Genomic DNA, 20,908 nt, shown 5'->3' on the forward strand with positions numbered 1-20,908 from the left:
CTGCCAATTAGTTGTCAGCCTATCAGCTTTCAGGGCTCAAACCACCCAGTTTATAAAAACAGATAGTTACCAACTTCTGCATATATCCTCTTTCATTTAAGGAATGTGAATTATTTGTTTTCTAAGCAATCTTTACTTGGCATACAGTTGGCAGTATAAAGTCTATTTTGTTTTTCCTGTGCAAGAATTAATGACCTTTTGCCTGAGATGGGCTCGATAAGTAAATGCATCTGAATATCATTCAAGTCAAGAAGTCTTAATGGATTTACTTCGAGAGCCTTCATTTCCTTTTATCTACTGCTCCATTTTAGGGAGAATGCTTAGTTTTTTTGTTCGCTTTTCACTGTCCGCACTCGAGGTTGACCGATTAATCGGAATGGCCGGAAATCGGTATTTTTGAGCACCAATTTTTATATATAACTATATAAATGACGCTCAAAAATACAGATTTCCGGCCATTCCGATTAATCGGTCGACCTCGAGTGCAGACAGTGAAAATACTTTTATTTAACTAGGCAAGTCAGTTAAGAACACATTCTTATTTCCGATGACTGCCTAGGAACGGTGGGTTAACTGCCTCGTTCAGGGGCAGAATGACAGATTTTCACCTTGTTAGCTCGGGGGATCGAATCTTGCAACCTTACAGTTAACTAGTCCAACGCAATAACGACCTGCCTCTCTCTCGTTGCACTCCACAAGGAGACTGCATGTTACTCGAATGCAGTAAGCCAAGATAAGTTGCTAGCTAGCATTAAACTTATCTTATAAAAAACAATCAATCATAATCACTCGTTGACGATATTCTAGATATTATCTAGCATGTCCTGCATTGCATATAATCTGACTGAGCATACAAATATCTAAATATCTGACTGAGCGGTGGTAGGCAGAAGCAGGCGCGTAAACATTCATTCAAACATTGCCGGCAGCGCTTCGTTGAGCGTCAAGCATTGCACTGTTTATGACTTCAAGCCTATCAACTCCCGAGATGAGGCTGGTGTAACCGAAGTGAAATGGCTAGCTAGTTAGCGCGCACTAGTAGCGTTTTCAAACGTCACTCGCTCTGAGCCTTCTAGTAGTTGTTCCCCTTGCTCTGCATGGGTAACGCTGCTTCGATGGTGGCTGTTGTCGTTGTGTTGCTGGTTCGAGCCCAGGGAGGAGCGAGGAGAGGGACGGAAGCTATACTGTTACGCTGGCAATACTAAAGTGCCTATAAGAACATCCAATAGTCAAAGGTTAATGAAATACAAATGGTATAGAGGGAAATAGTCCTATAATTCCTATAATAACTACAACCTAAAACTTCTTACCTGGGAATATTGAAGACTCGTGTTAAAAGGAACCACCAGCTTTCATATGTTCTCATGTTCTGAGCAAGGAACTGAAACGTTAGCTTTCTTACATTTACTTTCTTCTCCAACACTTTGTTTTTGCATTATTTAAACCAAAGTGAACATGTTTCATTATTTACTTGAGGCTAAATTGATTTTATTGATGTATTATATTAAGTTAAAATAAGTGTTCATTCAGTATTGTTGTAATTGTCATTATTACAAATAAAAAAATTGGCCGATTTAATCGGTATCGGCCTTTTTGGTCCTCCAATAATCGGTATCGGCGTTGAAAAATCATAATCGGCCGACCTCTAGTCCGCACGCATGAACAGAAGACTGGAGCCCAGGTGGCGCCTAAAATTAGATCCTTATTTAGCATTTGCCCAAAGGAGCTGGGCTGTCTTGCATTTTGTAAATCATTTCCTATCTCAAAGGAGCTCAGAGCAGCTGTTGTTGAGGGAGGGTGCGGTAATACTGGATTCATTCTCATTTAAGGCGTTACAGCAACAGGAAAAGGTGAAGAACAATAATCCAAAAGACCATTTCCTATGCACGTTTGTTCTCAACCTGATATCCATGAGGTAGTGAAGCCAAATAATTACCACTGCTACCTGGGCATTTTAATAATGTACATTTGCAGTGAGTTTGCCCAATGCAATACTGTATATCTGACAGCAGTAAAGAGCGAGTGAGCGGTGCTAAGCCCAAACGACAGTGGCCTTCCCCTCAGTCACCCCAGGGCCCTGGTCACTTAAGACTTTGTCTGGAGTGGAGTGACAGTCATTCTTCTCTTTTCCCTCTGCTGGAGAGGTAAGTCGCCTCACACGAACCCTGACTCTCTTTACCCCACTTCCTATAAAGTAACAAGCTCTGGTCTGGCCTGAGCCAAAAAAAATGCTCTCTCCAGCACCCCGTTCTGGAAAGGGAAAGATGGCAGCTTGTGAGTGTCCAAAGATTCCAGTCATTTTGAAGTGCTCACATGGAAACAGGGGTTCACTGGGTCCACAAAAATCAGGTTATTTGATATTAAGCCACGCCCAAATTTCATGCAGGATATATCCATTACGATGAATCATAAGACTGAAGGTACTGTACAGCAGACAGATTAGGAGCATAATATGCTTTACAGTATCTTCTGTTTTTATGATTCATCGTAATGGATATATCCTGTTTGAAATTTGGGCTTGATTTGAAATAATTGTGGCCTTCCCCTGTATTATGAGAATGGGCTTTAAGTGAAACTTAAACACAGATTATTCATGTCTGAGGACGTTAGAGACTAAGATTATATGGTTTCTATGTGTTTCAGTAGGCTTTCTCAGAGTATGCGTCTTATGGTGGTGTGTTTGTGCTTGTTCATGATGGGGGTTTTAATGAGGTTTGAGGTTTTTCTCCTCTGCCTTCTACGTTCTTCTCAAAGTTATGAAGATAACCCTTAATTAACTGTGATCTGGTGTAAATGAGCTATGACGAGCCAAAGGGCATAGCTAATAATCAGAGAGACCATCTCATTGCCATGTGACTCCTCTGGGTGGTCAGAGTGTATATCTGCTTTAATAGCTTCTCATTCCTTGCAGACTGGATGTGCAAAATAGCCTAGCGGTTAGAGCGTTGGGCCAGTAACCAAAAGGTTACTGGTTTGAAGCCCCAAGCCGGCATTGTGGGAAAATCTGCCGTTCTGCCCTTGAGCAAGGCAGTTAACCCCCAACAACAACTGCTCCCCGGTCTCTGACATGGACGTCTTTTTAAGGCAGCCCTCCCACACCTCTCTGATTCAGAGGGGTTGCCATAAATGCGGAAGACACATTTAGGTTGAATGCATTGTTGTGCAACTGACGAGGTATCCCCTTTCCCCCAATATCATTCCAACAGGCAACAGCTATGCAGTAAAAAAAAAAAAAAGTTCTAAATTAGACTTGTTCGAGGACCACAAAATGGATCCTGGATGATTGGCTCCTGTATCTCTACATCCTACAAAGTCTCTCTGAAAGCTTTCCCCAGCAGAGGTGTGTGTGTGTGTGTGTGTGTGTGTGTGTGTGTGTGTGTGTGTGTGTGTGTGTGTGTGTGTGTGTGTGTGTGTGTGTGTGTGTGTGTGTAATAACTGCAAAACTTTCCGTTGCTATTATTCATTATGTGTGTGAGATGACAACTCATCGTCCTCTTGTTCCTCCTCAGTCCATCCTGCTGCTGGGAGGCGTGGCTTTAGCCTGCCTGGCCCTGGACCTCCTCTTCCTGCTGTTCTACTCCTTCTGGCTGTGCTGCCGGCGGAAGAAGAGCGAGGAGCAGCCCAACGCCGACTGCTGCTGCACCGCCTGGTGTGTCATCATCGCCACGCTCGTCTGCAGGTGAGTCCCACATGGAAAGACGTACGGCTCTGATCACTCAACAGACCCTTGGTTCACTACCCAAAATACAGGCCTAGCTGTAATGAGGTGGGCCATCTCTAATTTCAACATGTAAAGCCTGGGACTGCAGATGACAATGCAAGGATTAGCAATGTTCGCCATCACCCCTTAACATCCTCGATTGGCCCTGTAGTGCACAGACATAAGCGCGTTCCATGCATGATGGAACAGTTTGTGCCTTTTTAATCTCCTCCTTGATACCTTTGTTATCTAACACATTGCCAGCAGTCTTCCTCTGAGATGAGTGAACACCACCCACGGTGTCATACGTGACTGGCTTTAAGACCTCATGCCAAGTCTGCCGGAGGGAATTTATTAGGGGTTTAACGGTACATGTATTCATACCGGACCATTCGGTACAGGGACCTCGGTTCGGTCCATACTGTGAACCCGAATGAATACATAAAAGATATTTTACAGTCCAAAATAAAAACACTAGACCTGTGTCTCTTGAGTACATTTCAGGCTATTCCATTAAAACAGCTAGTTCCTTTGCATAATTTTTTTATTAACATTTTAATTTTAATTGGCACATATCAAACTGTACTTTTGTGAGGTGCAGAAGTTAATTATTTTTGTATGATGGTGAGTGGTGGGATTGATTAACCAGAATTGGAGGGTCTTCATTCATCGTTTTAAATCTCCAGTTTGGGAACATTTTGGCTTCCCAGTAGATTACAGCGCCGATGGACAGAGAGTTGTGGATAAATGCTTAACAGTATGTTGTTCCTCTAAAGGAGATTAGCCTATGCAGCTGCCAACACCTCATGTTGACACCCCAGTATACCGGAACAAGACAGAAACGCTAAGAAATAATAACAACAACTTTGTCTCCCCTCTGCATTCAAGCATTATTTGGCAGCTGATTCTGACCTGGCCAAAGAAATTACAAGAGCGATTGTAGAAAATAAACAGTCTACCAGTCTTCGGTTTATAGCTGCGGACATGTGACCATTGACGGTGGTTGAGAATGGGGGGTTTCAGCCCCTCATAAAAATGCCCGAGCAACTATGCGTTAATAACCAAGAGGGAAGGGTACATTTTATTTATATGTGTATATGTATATGTATATGTATATATATATATATATATATGTATGTATGTATGTATGTATGTATGTATATGTATGTATGTATGTATATATGTGTATATATATATGTATGTATATATGTATGTGTAAAAATCCACTTGAATGGCCCTCCAACAGGTAAATTCCCACCTCTCACATAGTTCGAAACGCAGCATCAGAGTGGAAGCTTGAGAGGCCCAACATAACAGTTCTGTCACAACAGACAATGCCAGGAACATTGTGAATGCTGAACATTGTGAATAGCATTTAATTTTCCCACTGTACCAAAACCAAACTGAAACGTGACTTCCGAACCGTGGGTTTGGTGAACAGATACACCCCTAGAATTGATGGATAGTTTACTCTGCTGGAGGCTGTGCTCTAAGGAGAGCAGAACTGTGACCTGTCTCCAAACTCATAATGGACACAGGAGGTATTTGACACACTGTCAGATGCCACTTTTATTGTTGTTTATACCTCTCCCCTTCTGAACTGAGGATACAAGAGCAGATCTTCATTTGACATTGGACTTCACAAACCATGGGTTGCATACTGTAGTCTGGGGATGACAGACAGTACCCCCACAATTCTTCTAAACTTTGACCCGTAAATTTAATCCCTTTGAGAAATTATTCTGTTTTTGTGTAGGCAAACAATTTCTCTGCAGTGGAAGGGGTGTAGTTTGGTATCTTGTAGCATCTGAAAGCTGCTGCTGCTGGTTTAGTGTCTAACTACTGTGGTGAGATGGTGGTATTTTTAGAACTAATCTTCTGCTTACTTCATTGAAGCTCTCAATTGGAGGGTAGGTTACTTGGGCGCTTGCTGCTTGGTGTTAACCCCTTCCCGTCAGGTGTTCACATTTTTTAAACAATCTAGCATCTACTCAAGCAGAGAATGAGAGGTGCACAGGGTTAAAAGGCTTGACACCACAAATCCCTCTACTAGATACTTTCTGCAGTCTGCCTCAAATTAAATAATCCTCAATCACGGCTACTTTTTTGTATCTAGGCTGTTAGCTTTCCTTTCTTAGTCTGGGTTATCTAACTACTTACAGTTGAAGTCGGAAGTTTACACACACTTAGGTCATTAACTTATTTTTCAACCACTCCACAAATTTCTTGTTAACAAACTATAGATTTCGCAAGTCAGTTATGACATCTACTTTGTGCATGACACAAGTAATTTTTCCAACAATTGTTTACAGACATATTATTTCACTTATAATTCACTGTATCACAATTCAAGTGGGTCAGAAGTTTACATACACGAAGTTGACTGTGCCTTTTAAACAGCTTAGAAAATTCCAGAAAAGGATGTCATGGCTTTAGAAGCTTCTGATAGGCTAATTGACATAATTTGAGTCAATTGGAGGTGTACCTTTGGATGTATTTCAAGGCCTACCTTCAAACTCAGTGCCTCTTTGCTTGACATCATGGGAAAATCCAAAGATAACAGCCAAGACCTCAAATTGTAGACGAGTCTGGTTCATCCTTGGGAGCAATTGGGAGCAATTTCCAAACACCTGAAGGTACCACGTTAATCTGTACAAACAATAGTATGCCTGTACGAACAATAGTATGCCAATAGTATGCCAGTAGCAGTCAGACATGTCATGTCGTGTCCCTTGTATGTATTCGTTTTTTTTAAACATATTTTTCTTCGCATATCTTTTAAAACATTTTTCTAATCCTCAACATCTAAATACTCTCCTGCAACCCGCCTCACCCAATGTAGCGTGGATCTGCTTTTTTTTCTAAAGTATTTATATTTACTTCGGATCCGGAACCCCTCAACTGAAGCTAGCCAGCTAACTACCAGCTATCAGTCAGCAAACCATTGCTAGCGGTCATCAGCTAACCTTTAGCTCGGAAAGCTCTCGCCAGTTCGAACAACGCGACTCGAACCAGAGCAAACTGAACTTTTTTCATCTGGATCTTCACAACTAGCTAACGAGCTAACCGCAACACCGGATGACTACTCCTGGCTAGCGTTCCCATCCACTTAGCTTGAAGCTAGCCCAGCCAGAGCTCCTGTGCTACCACCGAAGCATACTCCTGGGCTACAATATGCGGACCCACGACCGGTCTATCGATGTCACCGCATGAAGAGGCATAAACAGACTTAACCCCCATCGTAACATCCCCCAAAGGCTAACTTTCTAGCCCTTGCTATCTGCTTGCTTGCTAATTCGGCCTGCTAACTGCTAGCTTGTTTAGCCCCGGCCTACTAACTGTTAGCTTGTTAGCACAGGCCTGCTAACTGTCTGAATCGCCGCATCCCCAGCCAGCCCATCCACTCATTGGACCCATATTTACTTTCAATCTCTTTTCGATTTTTAATTCAATTATTATCTTCCGGTAACCTGCCTCACCCAATGTGATATGGAATCGCTATTATTTTTAATTTTTAGAACACATTCAAGAACCTCCAGAAGCTAACCAGCTAACTAGCTACAAGCTATTTAGTCATTGTTAGCCACTGCTAGCGGCTTTTACCTTCAGCACAGCCAGACAGTTTTTTTTTTTTAGCCTGGATAATACTCGCCAGTCTAGCTTCCCTGTCCCACCCACCGCTGCCCCCTGGACACTGTGATCACTTGGCTACATAGCTGACGCCTGCTGGACTGTCCATTAATCACGGTACTCCATTCTGTTTGTTTATGTTTTATCTGTCGGCCCCAGCCGCACTCAGGCTCTGTGTGTAGTTAATCCGACCCTCTCTGCCTTGTCAACGCCATTTTACCTGCTGCTGTTGTGCTAGCTGATTAGCTGTTGTTGTCTCACCTACTGGTTTAGCTAGCTCTCCCAATCAACACCTGTGATTACTGTATGCCTCGCTGTATGTCTCTCTCAAATGTCAATATGCCTTGTATACTGTTGTTCAGGCTAGTTATCATTGTTTTAGTTTACAATGGAGCCCATAGTTCCACTCTTCATACCCCTGATACCTCCTTTGTCCCACCTCCCACACATGCGGTGACCTCACCCATTACAACCAGCATGTCCAGAGATACAACCTCTCTTATCATCACCCAGTGCCTGGGCTTACCTCCGCTGTACCCGCACCCCACCATACCCCTGTCTGCGCATTATGCCCTGAATATATTCTACCATGCCCAGAAATCTGCTCCTTTTATTCTTTGTCCCCAAAGCTCTAGGCAACCATTACATTTACATTTAAGTCATTTAGCAGACGCTCTTATCCAGAGCCAGCCAACCAGTTTTGATAGCCTTTAGCCGCACCCTCATACTACTCCTCCTCTGTTCCGCGGGTGATGTAGAGGTAAACCCAGGCCCTGCATGTCCCCAGGCACTCTCATTTGTTGACTTCTGTGATCGAAAAAGCCTTGGTTTCATGCATGTCAACATCAGAAGCCTCCTCCCTAAGTTTGTTTTACTCACTGCTTTAGCACACTCTGCTAACCCTGATGTCCTTGCCGTGTCTGAATCCTGGCTCAGGAAGGCCACCAAAAATTCTGAGATTTCCATACCCATCTATAACATTTCCGTCAAGATGGAGTTGCAGTCTACTGCAGAGAGAGCCTGCAAAGTAATGTCATACTTTCCAGGTCCATACCCAAACAGTTCGAACTACTAATTAAAAAAAATACTCCAGAAATAAGTCTCTCACTGTTGCCGCCTGCTACCGACCCCCCTCAGCTCCCAGCTGTGCCCTGGACACCATTTGTGAATTGATTGCCCCCCATCTAGCTTCAGAGTTTGTTCTGTTAGGTGACCTAAACTGGGATATGCTTAACACCCCGGCAGTCCTACAATCTAAGCTAGATGCCCTCAATCTCACACAAATCATCAAGGAACCCACCAGGTACAACCCTAAATCTGTAAACAAGGGCACCCTCATAGACGTCATCCTGACCAACTGGCCCTCCAAATACACCTCCGCTGTCTTCAACCAGGATCTCAGCAATCACTGCCTCATTGCCTGCATCCGCTACGGATCCGCAGTCAAACGACCACCCCTCATCACTGTCAAATGCTCCCGAAAACACTTCTGTGAGCAGGCCTTTCTAATCGACCTGGCCCGGGTATCCTGGAAGGACATTGACCTCATCCCGTCAGTTGAGGATGCCTGGTCATTCTTTAAAAGTAACTTCCTCAACATTTTAGATAAGCATGCTCTGTTCAAAAAATGCAGAACTAAGAACAGATATAGCCCTTGGTTCACTCCAGACCTGACTGCCCTCGACCAGCACAAAAACATCCTGTGGTGGACTGCAATAGCATCGAATAGTCCCCGCGATATGCAACTGTTCAGTGAAGTCAGGAACCAATACACGCAGTCAGTCAGGAAATCAAAGGCCAGCTTCTTCAGGCAGAAATTTGCATCCTGTAGCTCTAACTCCAAAAAGTTCTGGGACACTGTGAAATCCATGGAGAACAAGAGCACCTCCTCCCAGCTGCCCACTGCACTGAGGCTCGGTAACACGGTCACCACCGATAAATCCATGATTATCGGAAACTTCAACAAGCATTTCTCAACGGCCCGCCATGCCCCCCCCCCCCCGCAGCTACTTGCCAAAGCCTCTCCAGGTTCTCCTTTACCCAAATCAAGATAGCAGATGTTCTGAAAGAGCTGCAAAACCTGGACCCGTACAAATCAGCTGGGCTTGACAATCTGGACCCTCTATTTCTGAAACTATCCGCCGCCATTGTCGCAACCCCTATTACCAGCCTGTTCAACCTCTCTTCCATATCGTCTGAGATCCCCAAGGATTGGAAAGCTGTCGCAGTCATCCCCTCTTCAATGGGGGAGACACCCTGGACCCAAACTGTTACAGACCTATATCCATCCTGCCCTGCCTATCTAAGGTCTTCGAACGCCAAGTCAACAAACAGGTCACTGACCATCTCGAATCCCACCGTACCTTCTCCGTTGTGCAATCTGGTTTCCGAGCCGGTCACGGGTGCACCTCAGCCACGCTCAAGGTACTAAACGATATCGTAACCGCCATCGATAAAAGACAGTACTGTGCAGCCGTCTTCATCGACCTTGCCAAGGCTTTCAACTCTGTCAATCACCATATTCTTATCGGCAGACTCAGTAGCCTCGGTTTTTCTGATGACTGCCTTGCCTGGTTCACCAACTACTTTGCAGATAGAGTTCAGTGTGTCAAATCGGAGGGCATGCTGTCTGGTCCTCTGTAGGTTTCTTTGGGTTGCCACAGGGTTCAATTCTCGGGCCGACTCTTTTCTCTGTATATATCAATGAGGTTGCTCTTGCTGCGGGCGATTCCCTGATCCACCTCTACGCAGACGACACTATTCTGTATACTTCCAGCCCGTCCTTGGACACTGTGCTATCTAACCTCCAAACGAGCTTCAATGCCATACAACACTCCTTCCGTGGCCTCCAACTGCTCTTAAACACTAGTAAAACCAAATGCATGCTTTTCAACCATTTGCTGCCTGCACCCGCACGCCCGACTAACATCACCACCCTGGATGGTTCCGACCTAGAATATGTGGACATCTATAAGTACCTAGGTGTCTGGCTAGACTGTAAACTCTCCTTCCAGACTCATATCAAACATCTCCAATCTAAAATCAAATCTAGAGTCGGCTTTCTATTCCGCAACAAAGCCTCCTTCACTCACGCCGCCAAACTTACCCTAGTAAAACTGACTATCCTACCGATCCTCGACTTCGGTGATGTCATCTACAAAATAGCTTCCAACACTCTACTCAGCAAACTGGATGCAGTTTATCACAGTGCCATCCGTTTTGTTACTAAAGCACCTTATACCACCCACCACTGTGACCTGTATGCTCTAGTCGGCTGGCCCTTGCTACATATTCGTCGCCAGACCCACTGGCTCCAGGTCATCTACAAGTCCATGCTAGTTAAAGCTCCGCCTTATCTCAGTTCAACTGTCACGATGGCAACATCCACCCGTAACACGCGCTCCAGCAGGTGTATCTCACTGATAATCCCTAAAGCCAACACCTCATTTGGCTGCTTTTCGTTCCAGTTCTCTGCTGCCTGTGACTGGAACGAATTGCACAAATCGCTGAAGTTGGAGACTTTTATCTCCCTCACCAACTTCAAACATCTGCTATCTGAGCAGCTAACCGATCGCTGCAGCTGTACATAGTCGGTAAATATCGGTAAATAGCCCACCCAATTTTACCTACCTCTTCCCCACACTGTTTATATTTATTTACTTTTCTGCTCTTTTGCACACCAATATCTCTACCTGTACATGACCATCTGATCATGTATCACTCCAGTGTTAATCTGCAAAATTGTAATTATTCGCCTACCTCATGCCTTTTGCACACAATGTATATAGACTTTTTTTTCTTTCTACTGTGTTAATGACTTAATTGTTTACTCCATGTGTAACTCTGTGTTGTCGTCTGTTCACACTGCTATGCTTTATCTTGGCCAGGTCACAGTTGCAAATGAGAACTTGTTCTCAACTAGCCTACCTGGTTAAATAAAGGTGAAATAAAAATGTAAAAATAAAAAATAAAAAATAAACACCATGGGACCACGCAGCCGTCACAGCGCTCAGGAAGGAGACACGTTCTGTCTCCTAGAGATGAACGTACTTTGGTGCGAAAAGTGAAAATCAATCCCAGAAGCAAAGGACCTTGTGAAGATGCTGGAGGAAACGGGTACAAAAGTATATATCCACAGTAAAACGAGTCCTATATCAACATAACCTGAAAGGCCACTCAGCAAGGAAGATGCCACTGCTCCAAAGCCCCCATTTAAAAAATGTAATAACATTTTTTTTAAAAGCCAGACTACGGTTTGCTACTGCACATGGAGACAAAGATCGTACATTTTGGTGAAATGTCTTCTGGTCTGATGAAACAAAAATACAACTGTTTGGCCATAATGACCAACGTTATGTTTGGAGGAAAAAGGGGGATGCTTGCAAGCCGAAGAACACCATCCCAACCATGAAGCAGGGGGTGGCAGCATCATGTTGTGGGGGTGCTTTTCTGCAGGAGGGACTGGTGCACTTCAGGAAAATGATGTGGATATATTGAAGCAACATCTCAAGACATTCGTCAGGAAGTTAAAGCTTGGACGCAAATGGGTCTTCCAAATGGACAATGGCCCCAAGCATACTTCCAAAGTTGTGGCAAAATGGCTTAAGGACAACAAAGTCAAGGTATTGGAGTGGCCATCACACAGCCCTGACCCCAATCCAATAGAACATTTTTGGGCAGAACTGAAAAAGCTTGTGGTGCAAGGAGACCTACAAACCTGACTCAGTTACACCAGCTCTGTCAGGAGGAATGGGCCAAAATTCACCCAACTTATAGTGAGAAGCTTGTGGAAGGCTTCCTGAAACGTTTGACCCAAGTTAACCTGTTATGGCTGCATCCCTTGTTCTCAATTTCCGCCTGAAGACATAACCAAATCTAACTGTCATGTTGCAGTCATGTTTAGTTCAGTTCTTGGCTGCCTTTTGGTCTAAAAACTGGTGGAATTGGTTCCACATCTTCCAACACAGTGTCAACGGCCCTCTGGCCTTCTGTCTGCTGGCTTCTGTCTTCCCCACCTCCGCTTCTTTGTCACTGACTTCAAACCTCTAGATGGCAGGGTAGGTGTGGAGCCAGTGACAGCAGGGGTCCTGCTGGATGAACAAGCTTCAGAGGGGGATGGACACCTAGACATTGGTTGGCGCATAATCAGAATCGCTACCACTGTGGGAAAAATAATTGTTTCAGTAAGAATACTTTAACGTATGAGCCCTGTATCGACACGTAAAATAAACAGATGTATTACATAGAATACAGGTAACATAATCACTATGGTGAAGTGCTGTTCCATTCCATGTTTCTATAAAATAAATGGAAAAAATATCACACACACAATGTATAGCCAATGTGTACCTTACACATTTCATTACTGATGATATTTGTATATATTGCACATAAAATAAGAATCTCAACAACAAAAAAATCTCATAAATTATATTTTATATTAATTTCAAACAACGACATTAGCATGATAAGTTTTTACCAGTCCAACATGGCATCCTCTCCGCCTCGCTGAAAGATTCATCTTCCTGAAGCAACTCTGTCTCTCTTTCTCTATCAATTTCTTCTATAATTTGGGTTACATCTGTATATCTAGACTTTGTTTTAGCTTTTCCTGATTTATTCGCCATAATTTAAATATAAAATTGCTGAAATTGCACTTCACTATGTACTTCTATGCGTAACACTCGTGGCTCCGTCAAGTAGGATTTGCAATGGCGAATTAACTTCTTTTACGCCAGAGTTTACGCCAAAGGCTGGTCTTTGAACGTATAACCATTACATATTGCTGTTTACCTCAGCTCATTGGCTGTCTTCCAAGCTAGATTTCAAGATGATCAGTGGTCATCGGGCCAAAATACAGTCAATCAACGACAGACCGCTTCTACCATTGGTGCACAATGAGGTCATTGATTGGAGTCTTCAAATTGGGTTGTTTCGGTCAATGCGTCCTGGAAAAAGAGCCATCAAGTGTGATTGTGTTACTAACAGAGGATTGCAATGAAACCAACCATGACTGGATAAATGTGTGTTTAGTGTGTGTATTTACCACAAATGTTTCATCCAAAGTTGAATGAGACAAGCAGTTTACATATGTTTCGTGTTAGGCTATAAAAATGGATTTTATCAAACAAAACTAACATTCACTGTGGAGATAGGACAATTGGCATTGCCACCAGAGGAATATTTTCAAAGTTAAGTGATTTATTTTATTGTTATTTCTGACTTTTGTGACACTAATGCTTGGTTGGAAAATGCTAGTAATACTTTTGTTAGATGGGTGCTCTCCTCAGATAATCACATGGTTTGCGTTCGACGTAAAGCCTATTTGAAATCTGACACAGCGGCTGGATTAATAAGATGTTAAGCTTTTAAATGATGCAAGACACATGTATTTACAAGAATGTTTAATATTACGAATGGTGTATTTAGAATTTTAGCGCTCAACAATTTCACTGGCTGTTGGCCAGGTGCCAGAGAGGTTAAAGCTGTTGAAGTTGTTGTCTGACTGAGAGACGCTATTATGAAGATGAGGACATATTGATTTTGTTTAGAGAGTAAGTTGATGTCACAGAACACTGAATAAGTGGAACGAGGAAGTTGGAGATGCATTGTTGTGCAATGTAATCTTCTGTATGATAATGAACAGTGAAGAGTGTTACACAAACCTACAAAAAGTCATTGATGGGTATCAGCTGTTATTTTTATTTATTTTATTTAACCTTTTATTTAACAAGGTAAGTCAGCTGTTGAACAGCTCTAGGCTGAACCACAACTGGTTTAATGGCCAGCCATATTTAGGCTTTAATTTTATCATTTGTATATGGAAGTTCCTGCGCTGCACTGCAGTCAGCATTGCCGTAGAATCATGCCAGTTTTCAGCGTCTCTGTCTGAAACGTTGGTTCCTTACCAAACACCATGCCAACGCCCCTATTCTCTGGGATAGACGTGATAACCGTGAGGCCTCGTCTCTGCAGGAAGTCCTCCAGCAATGTATTGGAAAGTAACAAAAAAGTTGGGAAAACAAAAGATTTCTCACATTCAAACTGAAATCATGTGACAAATGAGCTCCCACTGTAGTTTCCATGGCAACATCCTCTCAGAAGCCAACTCAGGACACAGAAGAAGACCCAGAGGGGCTGGCTCAGCGCAGGCAGGGCTCTGGCTCAGAGCAGGCAGAGGGATACTCAAGGACTCTGGTGGTTTAGCGTTAGAACCATTTGAATGACAATAATATTGTGGTGTATTTTCAGGAATTAGGCTACCCGAAGAATTCTGCAAAGTGTCAATCTTGCGGAACTAATCACATTAGATGGCATACTATACTGGACAAAATGTAAACGCAACATGTAAAGTGTACAGAAATACAATATTCCAGATATTTTCCATACACACAAAGATTATTTCTCTCAAATATTGTGCACAAATTTGTGTACATCCCTGTTAGTGAGCATTTATCCTTTGCCATATCATATCAAGAAGCATATTTAAACAGCATGGTCATTACACAGGTGCACCTTGTGCTGGAGACAATATAAGGCCATTCTAAAATGTGCAGTTTCGTCACACAACACAATGCCACAGATGTCTCAAGTTTTGAGGGAGTGTGCAATTGGCATGCTGACTGCAGGAATGTCCAACAGAGCTGTTGCCAGAGAATTGAATGTTAATTTCTCTACCATAAGCCGCCTCCAACATTTTTATAGAATTTTTCAGTACCATGCTGTATTTATGTCTGTAATAAAGCCCTTTTGTGGGGAAAAACTCATTCTGATTGACTGAGCATGGCTCCCATGACTGCGCCCCTGCCCAGTCATGTGAAATCTATAGATTTATTTCAATTGACCAATTCCCTTCCATAAACTCGAACTCTTTGAAATGTTGCATGTTGCGTTTTATATTTTTGTACAGTATACTTCAATGGGATGGCAAAGTATCACATTGGGGTAAACGCTAAGGACGATATACCCTTTCACTATCAAAGAGTAGCTCTGTGTCTAGTACAGTGGGAAACCAGACCAAACTGTTGTCTGTTTCTGAGTCCTTCCTTCTGGAGTCCCTTCCAACCAATAATTTACTGTCTGGAATAACAACAGGCTAGTCCACCACAGTCACACAGACAAGCCTTGGAATCCCTGGGTCTCACAAAGGGTCATGTTCTGAGTGGCAGTGACAGATAAGTGAATGAACAGTGCTGTCTGTCAAAATAATGGACCTAGAATTCCTAGAAAAACCTTCCTTTTTGATTATGCAGCCCCTTTGTGAGTGATCTCTTAAGACACAGTGATTGGCCAGAATGGCCACTCTGTAGTGTCTGGGGCACAGCCCAGTATTTATGACTGATGAAAGGTTTTTCGTCTTCTCACCTCAGTCTCCCTCCATCCGTCTGTGGGATAGGCACTTCCCAGCCTTCTGTTTTCAAGGCGCTGTGACCCAGGTGGTACCTCTCCCTGAACTGTAATTGCATCCCTGGTTGAATCTGAATGATGGATATCTGTCCTCCCTGAACCCCAGTGAGTATTGACCATCTGCACCTGTCGCTGCCTTAACAGTGAGTTTCTGGAGTCTCTCTGCCCGCCTCTCCTGCCCTGCCCCTCCTGTGAGAACAAATCCATCCACATGATGCAAGTCTCTGCAAGCCCAGGCAGCTGAAAATATTTCTTCCCGGCTGTGGGAGTCTTATCGACTCCCATCTATGCTTGTAGAGAGAAGAGATTCATCAAACTCCCTTTGCCCTGCCCTCCTTTCACAAGCTATGAGAGGGTCTCTCCCCATTGGGAAGGAGCACAACCCATAATAAGCAGCGGAGGTATCATGAATTGAACTACTCTCTGTGCTTAATGCTATTGTGTAATTCATGTGGTCTGTGCTAGGGATGGGCCCGGTTAATCGAACGGACATTAGTATTTGATCATTTGCGAGTGTACATGTGTAGGCCTATTTTAACATTGAAAAGGCTTTGTCTGAATTAACTAAAATGATCCATGAAGTGACATTACTACATACAAGTACATACCGTGACATTTGACCTTCTTCATTTAATAAAACAACAAACTTTTTAATATGAAAAAAGACACATTAATATTAAAGACACACTGGTAGCCTTCACACATTTCACGCGTGTAAATCGGTAGGCGATGTGAACAAAACCTTTAAACAGGTCAACATTCACAAAGCCGCTGGGCCAGACGGATTACCAGGACATGTACTCAAAGCATGGGCGGATCAACTGTCAAGTGTCACTGACATTTTCAACCTCTCCCTCACTGAGTCTGTAATACCTACATGTTTCAAGCAAACAACCATTGTCCCTGTGCGCAAGGAAGCGAAGGTAACCTGCCTAAATGACTACCGCCCCGTGGTACTCATGTCAGTAGCCATGAAGTGCTTTGAAAGGCTGGTCATGGCTCACATCAACAGCATCCTCCCGGACACCCTAGATCCACTCCAATTTGCATACCTCCCCAACAGATCCACAGATGACAAAATCTCAATCGTACTCCACACTGCCCTTTCTCACCTGGACAAAAGGAACACCTATGTGAAATTGTTGTTCATTGACTACAGCTCAGCATTCAACACCATAGTGCCCACGAAGCTCATCACTAAGCTAAGGACTCTGGGACTAAACACCTCCCTCTGCAACTGGATCCTGGACTTTCTAAAGGGCCGCACCCAGGCGGTAAGAGTAGGCCACAACATGTCTGCCACGCTGATCTTTAACACTGGGGCCCCTCAGGAGTGTGTACTTAGTCCCCTCCTGTATTCCCTGTTCACCCACGACTGCGTGTACAAACACAACTCCAACACCATCATTAAGTTTGCTTGGTGTCCACATCACCAACGAACTATCATGGTCCAAACATACCAAGACAGTTGTGAAGAGGGCACGACAACACCTTTTTCCCCCTCGGGAGACTGAAAAGATTTTGCATGGGTCCCCAGATCCTCAAATGGTTCTACAGCTGCACCATTGAGAGCATCCTGAGCGGTTGCATCACCGCCTGGTATGGCAACTGCTCAGCATCTGACCGTATGGCATTACAGAGGGTAGTGCGAATGGCCCAGTATATCACTGGGGCCAAGCTTCCTGCCATCCAGGACCTATATAATATGCGGTGTCAGAGGAAAGCCCATAAAATTGTCAGAGACCCCCCCCCCCCCTGTAAAGTCTACACTTGTTGTATTCGGCACGTGTGACAAATAAAGTTGGATTTGGTCAAAGCGGCACTACAGTCAGAGGCTTGATATGTAGCCTAGCAGGTGAGTGGGGACATTTCTAATCAATGCATAAAGGAATAGAAAGGACGGAAGTTAGACTGTTTTTTAATCTGAAGCTCGCTGTTAATGTTCCATTGTAGGGCATTACATAGGAGAAGCGTGAGAGATTAGTACTCTGCCAATGACTGTGCCTGTTCTAGCAGCACGTGTCCCGCGTTGGACTGTATCCGTAATCGGTAGATGGTTCTGATGGAAAGGTTGCCTTGTGCATGGCCCAGCAGTGCCCAAGAAAGTGTTCAATCAAATAGTTTGATGCCACCACCACCCCTTCAGATGAGAAGCCAATACCGGGCCGGGACATAACTCTCAAGGTGGGTATACGTTATAAGCTTAGTCCTGAGTTCCACTCTGGGCTAGGAGTTGTTGTACTTGTAGACAAGGAAGGGGAACGTGGTCTCACACACTGACCCCTGCCCGTCCCCCTGCTACAGCAGCAAACAGTTTTACAAAAAAACACATGTATTTGGGATATCCAATATAATAAAAAATAAATTGTATTATTCGAATAGTGAAAATATTTCAAATGCCCATCCCTAGTCTGTGTGCATGGAAGCCTTTTTGGAGGGGGAGAAAACAAATCTGGTCTGCCATTAATGATAAACAGTAACCAAAGTAGTGGATGGTTTTGTATCAGAGAATCTTAACTGTCATCCACTTTGTTGTGTGTTTAATAATCTGCCAATAAAGATTTGGGAGGATGAGGAAACAGCTCCTTCAGCTGTAATTTAGAAAACATGACCTTTGTTTTGTGGGTTCAGCACCCAGGCCACCCAAACAAGTAAACAGTTTAGTCTGTTTCCTCTCTTTGTTTAGTACTTCTCAGGTCATGGCATCATTGTCGACACAGAGGCCCAGCCAGGAGTCTCAAGGTGCTGAAATGGAAGTCGTTCTGCTCATCTAGGGACGGACAGATGGACACACAGACAGCAAACTGTGGACAGTCACTGTCTGTAGCTCGTACATAGATGATCAAAGCGGAAATGGGAAAGCAGCCACAAACGCAGAGCAAAATGGCCTCATGGCAAGTGACAGGAGAAGGAAGGACAGACAGATAGACATTAAAAAGGGCTGATATCCCCTGCTCATTATCTTTTTCAATGTTTTCCTGTTCACCTGTAGACCACATGGAAAAAGAGGCCTCGGCTCTTCATGGATCCACCCAAATAAATGGACACCTTTTTTAAGAATCCAACCATCTGCTTTGTGCAGTTTATGTTCAGCATTGTGGAGGTGTGAGAACACGGCATAAAAAAAATCCACTCTGTATCTGTCTGGGAACTAAGCCTATTCTCTCATGTATAGATGAGGCCATCATAGTAAATAAGAATTTGTTCTTAACTGATTTGCCTAGTTAAATAAAGGTTAAATAAATACATAAAAAAGGTATAATAATACTATGTAAGTAATCCTCTGGGATTCGACTGTTAGGCCAGATACTTGTATAAGCATACAGTCTCAGAGGAGTCATGAGAAAGGGAAGAACAACCTGAGAGCAGAGCAAAGAACTCCCACATGTACTGAGAACTGAGTAATGTCTTACGAATGGAGGACGCCCAAGAGAGACACATTAAACGCTTCCATATCCCGAATAAAGAGTTCATTTATTTGGGAGAGCTTGTGAAATCCAAGCATGAGCTTTTTGCTGACTCAATTGTGGAATCTTCCTGTTTTTGTCACATCCATTTTAACACTGGGCTTCGCTGAATCCTGTTTTCACTCCCCATGAGTTGGATCAGCTCAGAGCCATCTTGTTGGATTCAGCTGAAATCACTGCAGAGCGGCTCACAAAAGCATGGAGACTTGATGAGCATGTGGGCTGCATGACAATTACTCTCTCCCTGTGTGTCGTCGTCGTGTGTGTGGTGGGAGAGTGGGGAAAGTGGGATTAGAGCAATGAGTAAAAATGCCGCATGTGGAATATCAAATTCAGTTTAATGCCACGTGAATGACAGGCAGTGTAAGTTTATGGTCCAACTGCCATGAAACTTGAGAGAATCTCTGCAATTTTGTTTTACTGAAGTCTTGCGCAAAGCTCATGATTTGAGGGAGTCCACGCAGTCACATGCCCATCTTCTGTCACTTTGTTACATTTTGGCTGTGAAACTTGAGGTTGTCGAGATCAAAGGAGTTGTTGCTGCTTGCATAATTAAAGATGATGGAAATCCCAGGCAAGAGCCTAGGAAGCAGAACTGCCTTTCATGTATATCCGGTTTTAGGCTTGACATTGAGTGTGCGATAACATCTTTCTGGTTTGTCTTCAACCTGCTGTAAACTCACTGTGCTGGTCGATGACAGGGAGATGGAACTCGGATATGTCATTTCTGGCGTTTTCTTTGTGAACACCTAAACATAAAGCACTTAAGACGTTGTCTTGTTGCTTTGTCAGTCCTGAATCACTGACCATACAGTGAGAGAAACAACAACGCTCTGTACATTTCTGTGAAACGGCACAGGGGTGTAATATGAACGACACAAACCGGATGTGTCTAGAAAACATTACAAACTCCTAAACTATCAGGGTGGTCGAAGAGAACACTAAACCAACAAACTAGTGGGGTTGTTGTGTATTTAATCCCTGGCTGTGTTTCCTGTTCTAAGTTTCCACCACAGTTTACCAGTCCCCAGAGGGAGATGTGCTTTGTTTGCCCTGAACACAAACCCATAGTTCCAGCTCACCTTTCCATCCCTCAGAGTATGAGAGGAAGAGATTGCCCTAGCTAGCAGCAGTTCAGGAAATGGCCAATCCCATCCACTCATTGGCTGCAGGGTGAAGAGGAGTGGACTGGCTCCCATTTTAACAGGAGGTGTTTCCCTTGTAAACATGACATTTGATTTAATCCCTTCTGACATCAGATGCTCTTGTGTAAAGGACTGAGGATGTTATGTCACAGGCATGAAGAGTTAAGCCTAAACAGACCTGCTTTAAAAAAAAAAGGAAAAAAGGAAAGATCTGAGCTTCAAATTCACTGCTTGGTTTTATGGGGGGGTGAACATTTGATATTATGTATCTTACTGGTAGGGTGGTTCGTTGAAGTCTGTTTTTTTTCACAAGATGTCTAGACTGCGTAGGAGGGCTAGATCAGCTTAGTCTTCACAATATACACTGAGGGTACAAAACATTAAGAACACCTGCACTTTCCATGACATAAGCTGACCAGGTGAAAGCTATGATCCCTTATTGATGTCACTTGTAAAATCCACTTCAATCAGTGTAGACGAAAGGGAGGCAACAGGTTAAAGGACGATTTTTAAACCTGGAGACAATTGAGACGTGGATTGTGTATGTGTGCCATTTGAAG

At 43.6% G+C, this 20,908-nt stretch overlaps 1 pseudogene; it reads left to right on the top strand.

Moving 5' to 3' along the window:
- The window catches only part of LOC135555682 (protein tweety homolog 3-like), a 75,634-nt pseudogene that overhangs the window by 23,986 nt on the left and 30,740 nt on the right, over positions 1–20,908 (top strand).

The sequence above is a fragment of the Oncorhynchus masou genome, chromosome 15, assembly GCF_036934945.1.
Source record: "Oncorhynchus masou masou isolate Uvic2021 chromosome 15, UVic_Omas_1.1, whole genome shotgun sequence".
NCBI lineage: Eukaryota > Metazoa > Chordata > Actinopteri > Salmoniformes > Salmonidae > Oncorhynchus > Oncorhynchus masou.